The 7404-nt window shown below is 44.5% G+C and overlaps 1 non-coding gene across 1 annotated transcript; it reads left to right on the top strand.

The window, feature by feature from the left end:
• The first annotated feature begins 6818 nt into the window (after window positions 1-6818).
• Window positions 6819-6893, top strand: Trnas-cga (transfer RNA serine (anticodon CGA)). Its single transcript has one exon. It is a non-coding gene; the product is annotated as a tRNA-Ser (tRNA).
• The last annotated feature ends 511 nt before the right edge of the window (window positions 6894-7404 follow it).

The following is a 7404-nucleotide window of genomic DNA, read 5'->3' as shown; positions in this document are numbered from 1 at the left end:
TGCGTGTAAACACCAAGTAGCCGGCCGAAGTGGCCGTGCGGTTAAAGGCGCTGCAGTCTGGAACCGCAAGACCGCTACGGTCGCAGGTTCGAATCCTGCCTCGGGCATGGATGTTTGTGATGTCCTTAGGGTAGTTAGGCTTAACTAGTTCTAAGTTCTAGGGGACTAATGACCTCAGCAGTTGAGTCCCATAGTACTCAGAGCCATTTGAACCATTTTTGTAAACACCAAGTCTTCAAAAGCCAATAACACTGCCAGAATTGCTGTCATATGCTAAATTTGCCATTAGAGACATTTCATCTAATGACTTATTCACTGGATGGAGTAGCTAACTGTTTCAAATAAACATGTTTGATTTTCGCACTAATTTCCATATCATGACCGATCGGACCTTACTTTCCGAATAGCCCTCTTAACTAACTGTATTACTGAAAAACGCCTACCTTAAACTAACTTAATCACCCTCATCTTTCGACCCACTACATCACTTCACCTGTTGGGAAAAATGCAGAGTTCTGCGTCAAGGCACTGCAAACACAAAAAGGTAGGAGTTTGTTAATCGTTTGCAGTTCAAACGTGCGGTGAATACTCGTATCTTATACGGAAATGGCAGCAAAGGATGGGAAGGATACAATTTGCACTCAGTTTGCATGTCTGGGGGCCTCATTGAGTGTGTTGAAGAGGCTAACTGGGAGCTATTGTGGGAACAGGGCATAACCAACTATGTCCCCACTGACCCCCCGCTTCCCCGCCACCTGAAGTGATGGGATTCAGGTGAAAGGGGTAAGTGTGGTGAAGATATTCAGTCGAGTGAGATGGTGCAGTGGTAAGCTACTGGATTCCTGAGAAGGACTGCTGTTCAAAACAGTGTCCAGCCATCCAAATTTAGGTTACCCGTGATTTCTCTAGGCAGCTTAAGGCAAGCGCTGGTATGGTTCCTCTGAGAGGGCACGGCCGATTTCCTTCTCCATCTTCCGCAGTCCATCTCTAATGACATCATGTTCAGTCGGACATTAAACCTTAATCCTTCTTTTTTTGTCATTTAATAATTTATGTATATCATAAACGACCATCAATGGCATGACGTGCAGGAGGTGGCCATGAATGTGGAAGCACCACAAACACAACACATTACCATGCCTAATACGGTGTAAGAAAACGATTGGCGTTCAGAGGAGCTTCCTGCAAATAGTACGAAGTTCAGGTAACGATAATGGAGGTGGTGAATGATCACGCAGCCTTCTCTCCAATGCAGACCACAAAGGCTCAATAATATTTAGATCTTATGACTGTGGTAACCAAGGGAGATGCGAAAATCCATCTTGGTGTTCACAATACCAGCCTTAGACGATGCGAGCAGCGATTCTGGTGTCTTGAAACACATCATTACTATTAGGGAACAAGCATTGTACCATAGGATGGACCTGATCCGTCAAAAATGTCACATAATCCTTGGCAGTAATGCTGTCTTGTAGAGTAACCATGGGTCCCATGGAAGACCAAGATATGGCTTCCCAAGTCATCACTGAATCCCAGCCATGTTTCACTCTTGGCAGCAAGCAGTCAGCATTGTAGGCTTGGGACGGCGTACGTCAGAAGTTAAAAAGAGAATGAAACAAACTTCACTTGACCAAATGACTTTCTTCAATTGCTCCACAAAGTGATACAAAACATAACACCAACATGGAAGTTCGATATTCGAAAAAAATTTTCAGTCGCATGATTCCGTTTTCGCAGAGCTGCAACAAATAATTAAAAAAGGTGATTTTGTCAGTAATAAAAATATAAAATTTATTTTTCTTGCTCGCAAAGTTACAGAAGGATAATAGCTTTCGACTGATGAGGCAATCATATCCAGATCTACAACGGACAAAAAAATATTGTTCCTGTACTATCCTAAGTACACATAGTGTCTTAGGCGACGGAGAACATACCATTAAAACTTCGTTACAGTGCCTCGTCAAATGTAAACGAAAAAGTGACAGAGAAATGCCATTAAAACCTCGTTGCAGTGACTCATCAAATTAATACGAACACGCACTATCCTACTAAAACTACGGCGCATGCTGTTAACGATACTTTTTAAGGCAGAATCACACGCCCAACCCTTAGAGAGTTCCATTACAAAATTAGAGCAGCAGACTGAATTAAACATAACATAAAAATAAAGAATATAAAACCCTGATTGAAGGTGATACGAGAATCAACAACTGAATGATCGAAAAATGAGGGAAGAGTATCAGAGACGGTACATAACATACTCTACCTGAGCAGGATGACATTTGGTAATGGAAGCATCATTAAACGGGTGCTTCAGTAAAGTGCGAAAAATTTTTAAAAATTGTAAGATGCGGCGTAAAAAAAGACAGAGCGGAAATGTTGCAGTCAACAGGCGTCACTTTCTTCAGACGCGCTCAAACTTGCTTTTGCACGTATCAATAGCTGATGAGTCGAGGACGACTGCTGAAGGACCATGAAGAAGAATCTCGCTTCACTATCGTACGAGGCATTCTCCTTCCGAAACCGTATTCTTTCTGAATTTTAATGCACTACATCAACGCATAGAATCAAGATGTTAGATCGTTAAATAAACTTTTCAAAAACGGTAAAATTCAAGGCTTTCAATAAGTAAGCAACACATTTTTTTCTCGGACAGTTTCGGTTGAAAAAACGCAGAATTTGCTGTAGGACATCGTGGAATATTCCCGATTCAGCTTCTGCAGTTTCATGGAGCTCCGATAAGTGGCAGCGGTATACATAGCCTTGAAAACGTCATCTGTGATGGAAACGCATTCCAAGCAAAGAGCTGTGACTGGGTTTTCTTCATAGGCGCTTACAGAATGTCTATGGAAGCCCGGCAACGAACAAAAGCACGGTGAGTCGTTGGGTGAGGCGTCTGTCGTCACCGCAACAAGGTCGCTCAAACCTGTCCGATCTCCCACGTGTCGGCCGGCCGCGTACAGCTGTGACTTCTACAATGTTGGAACGTGCGGACACTCTCATTCGAAGTGATTGACGGATTACAGTCAAATGCACAACTGGACGTCTCTGTTGGTAGTACCGACACACACGTCCACCAGTTGAGGTACTCAAACGTGTGTTTCCACTGGGTTCCTCGCTGCCAAACAGAGTAACGAAAGGCCATTTGTGCTGAATTGCTTGCGCGTTACGAGGTGATAGTGAGAATTTTTGCCGAACATCTTAACAAGGGATGAAACATCTGTTCATCAATTGGAATCGGAAACGAAACAGCAATCCATGGAGTGGTGCCACATACCTCCCCTCCGAAGAAAAAGTTCAAAGCCACGCCCTCAGCCGGTAAAGCCATGACGACGGTCTTCTACGACTCTGAAGGGGCTATTCTGTTTGATGTCCTCCATCATGGTGCAACAATCAACTCTGAAGTCTACTGTGCTAGCGTCATGAAATCGGAATAACGACTTTAACGTGTTTGTCGCCACTAAAATGCAAGCGAACTTCTGCTTCTCCGCGACACGTCTGCGCACCCGAGAGGAGCTCACGAATCTTCATTGGACTGCTCCTCCTTATCCACCCTGCAGCCCGGACCTCGCACATTCCAACTTCCGTCTGTTTGGTCCACTGAAGGACGCACTCTGTGGGAAGCAGTACGTGGACGACGGGGAAGTTAGTGACGCAGCAATACGGGGGCTTCGGGGCCATCCCAGTAAGGCTGCGTTAGGCCTTCAAATTGAAGGGAGATTATATTGAAAAAGTTTTGTAGTCAAAAGAGGGGAATACATCTACATCCATGCTCCGCAAGCCACCTGACGGTGTGTGGCGGAGGGTACTTTGAGTACCTCTATCGGTTCTCCCTTCTATTCCAGTCTCGTTTTGTTCGTGGAATGAAAGATTGTCGGTATGCCTCTGTGTGGGCTCTAATCTCTCTGATTTTGTCCTCGTGGTCTCTTCGCGAGATATACGTAGGGAGGGGGGGGGGGGGGGGCGCAATATACTGCTTGACTCCTCGGTGAAGGTATGTTCTCGAAATTTCAAGAAAAGCCCGTACCGGGCAACTGAGCGTCTCTCCTGCAGAGTCTTCCACTGGAGTTTATCTAGCATCTCCGTAACGCTTTCGCGATTACTAAATGATCCTGTAACGAAGCGCGCTGCTCTCCGTTGGATCTTCTCTATCTCTTCTATCAACCCTATCTGGTACGGATCCCACACTGCTGAGCAGTATTCAAGCAGTGGGCGAACAAGTGCACTGTAACCTACTTCCTTTGTTTTCGGATTGCATTTCCATAGGATTCTTCCAATGAATCTCACTCTGGCATCTGCTTTACCGACGATCAAATGGCTCTGAGCACTATGGGACTTACCTTCTGAGGTCATCAGACTGTGGGGAACTGTATCAAACGCCATGCGGAAGTCAAGCAACGCAGCATCTACCTGTGAACCCGTGTCTATGGCCCTCTGAGTCTCGTGGACGAATAGCGCGAGCTGCGTTTCACACGATCGTCTTTTTAGAAACACATGCTGATTCCTAAAGAGTAGATTTCTAGTCTCCAGAAAAGTCATTATACTCGAACATAATACGTGTTCCAAAATTCTACAACTGATCGACGTTAGCGATATAGGTCTTTAGTTCTGTACATCTGTCCGACGTCCCTTCTTGAAAACTGGGATGACCTGTGTCCTTTTCCAATCCTTTGGTGCGCTACGTTCTTCTAGAGACCTACGGTACACCGCTGCAAGAAGGGGGGCAAGTTCCTTCGTGTACTCTGTGTAAAATCGAACTGGTATCCCATCAGGCCCAGCGGCCTTTCCTCTTTTGACCGGTTTTAATTGTTTCTCTATCCCTCTGTTGTCCATTTCGATATCTACCATTTTGTCATCTGTGCGACAATCTAGAGAAGGAACTACAATGCAGTCTTCCTCAGTGAAACAGCTTTGGAAAAAGACATTTAGTATTTCGGCCTTTAGTCTGTCATCCTCTGTTTCAGTACCATTTTGGTCACAGAGTGTCTGGACATTTTGTTTTGATCCACCTACCGCTTTGACGTAAGACCAAAATTTCTTAGGAATTTCCGCCAAGTCAGTACATAGAACTTTACTTTCGAATTCATTGAACGCCTCTCGCATAGCCCTCCTCACACTACATTTCGCTTCGCGTAGTTTTTGTTTGTCTGCAAGGCTTTGGCTATGTTTATGTTTGCTGTGAAGTTCCCTTTCCTTCCGCAGCAATTTTCTAACTCGGTTGTTGTACCACGGTGGCTCTTTTCCATCTCTTACGATCTTGCTTGGCACATACTCATCTAATGCATATTGTACGATGGTTTTGAACTTTGTCCACTGATCCTCAACACTATCTGTACTTGATACAAAACTTTGCATCGGAATCCTGAATAAAACCAATCTGCTTTCAGAAAAAAGAATGTTGCATTACTTATTGAACGCCCTCCGTAATAGTTCTGACTGAACTCGCCCTGAAATCAAGCTAACCTACCCAGTAAACGTGACCATTTCAAGCCTCATTGTTGTCGTAGTCTTCAGTCAGGGGACTGGTTTGAAGCAGATCTCCACCCCACGTTACTCTGTGCACGTCTTTTCTTCTTTGCGTAACTACCGGAACCTACATCCATCTCAATCTTCTCATTGTATTCAAGCCTTGGTCTCACTCAACAATTTTTATCCCCAACACATCCTTCCAATATCAAACTGACGATCCCTTGATGTCTAAGGATGTGTTCTATCAGCGGATTCCTTCTTTTAGTCATGATGTGCCATAAATTTATTTTTCACCAGTTCGACAGAATACCTTCTCATTACTTATTAGACTTACCTGTTTAATCTGCGGCATTCTTCTGTAGCACCACATCTGGAAAACATCTAGTCTCTTCTTACGTGCTAGTTGTAGCAAATTTGTTCAGTACCTCGAGGAAAGGGCACTGGAAACTGCTGAACAAAAAATTTATTTGTTTCTTACAATATGTTGATGACACTTTTGTCATTTGGCTCAAAATGGTTCAAATGGCTCTCAGCAGTATGGGACTTAACATCTGAGGTCATCAGTCCCATAGAACGTAGAACTACTTAAGCCTAACTAACCTAAGGACATCACACACATCCGTGCCCGAGGCAGGCTTCGAACCATCGACCGTAACGGTCGCGCGGTTCCAGACTGAAGTGCCTAGAACCGCTTTGTTATTTGGCCACAGGGACCTGAAGACCTACAGAATTTCTCGGAACATCTGAATTTCATCCATGTTATTTGGCCACAGGGACCCGAAAACCTACAAAATTTCTCGGAAGATCTGAATTTCATCCATGAAAACATACAGTTTACCATGGAAATAGAAAAAGAATGACGAATATCATAGCTCAGTGTACCCGACGGCTCGCTTGTCCACAGTGTACACAAGTTTATACCTGCAAGCCTTCAGCTGCCACCATCCCTCGCAGAAGTACACCGTGCTCAATACTCTAGTACGCAGGAGGACACTTCATCTCAGATGAACGAAGTCTGACGGAAACTTGTGGTACCTGGAATCCATCTTCCAGGAGTATGGATACAGCAACCGACAGATTCCAACGGTTATGCGACGCAAGAGCCTCAAGAAAGACATGGAAGACGAAAACACGGAAGAAGAAGATAAGAAGATGAAACTTTCTGGCAGATTAAAACATTAAAGCTGTGTGCCGGACCGAGGCTTGAACTCGGGACCTTTGCCTTTCTTGGGCAAGTGCTCTACAAGGAGTGCTAGTTCTGCAAGGTTTGCAGGAGAGCTTCTGTGAAGTTTGAAAGGTAGGAGACGGGTACTGGCGGAATTAAAGCTGTGAGGACGGGACGTGAGTCGTGCTTGGGTAGCTCAGTTGGTAGAGCATTTGCCCGCGAAAGGCAAAGGTCCCGAGTTCGAGTCTCGGTCCGGCACACAGTTTTAATCTGCCAGAAAGTTTCATATCAGCGCACACTCCGCTGTAGAGTGAAAATTTCATTCTAAAGATAAGAACATCTCTTCCATAGCGCTTACTTTATCGCCATAAATTGACAGACTGCTGCGGAAACATAACATTGTAATTTTTCCACCAGCCACGCAAAACACGAGGGACGATGAAAGACGATACCCAGTTCTGCGTGAATTATATATTATATTTGACAAATGACCCGCATTACTGAAGATCGATGAACACTGATGAGCCAAATCATCAAGACCACCTGCTTAATATCTTGCTTGTCCGCCGATGAAACGAAATAAATCACTGATTCTGTTGGCAGATTTGTGGAGGTATATGGTATTAGATGTCTAAGGACAGGTCACGTAATTCGCGTAAATAACGAGCCGCTGATTTTCGTACGCGGTTATGGCGCCCAATAGCGACCCATATTGGTTCCATAGAACCAAAGGGTAATACAGTACGTAAATAGGGATGAAAATCTAATAG

This window comes from Schistocerca serialis, chromosome 9, assembly GCF_023864345.2.
Source record: "Schistocerca serialis cubense isolate TAMUIC-IGC-003099 chromosome 9, iqSchSeri2.2, whole genome shotgun sequence".
Classification (NCBI taxonomy): Eukaryota; Metazoa; Arthropoda; class Insecta; order Orthoptera; family Acrididae; genus Schistocerca; species Schistocerca serialis.
This window is presented reverse-complemented; position numbering and strand designations above follow the sequence as displayed.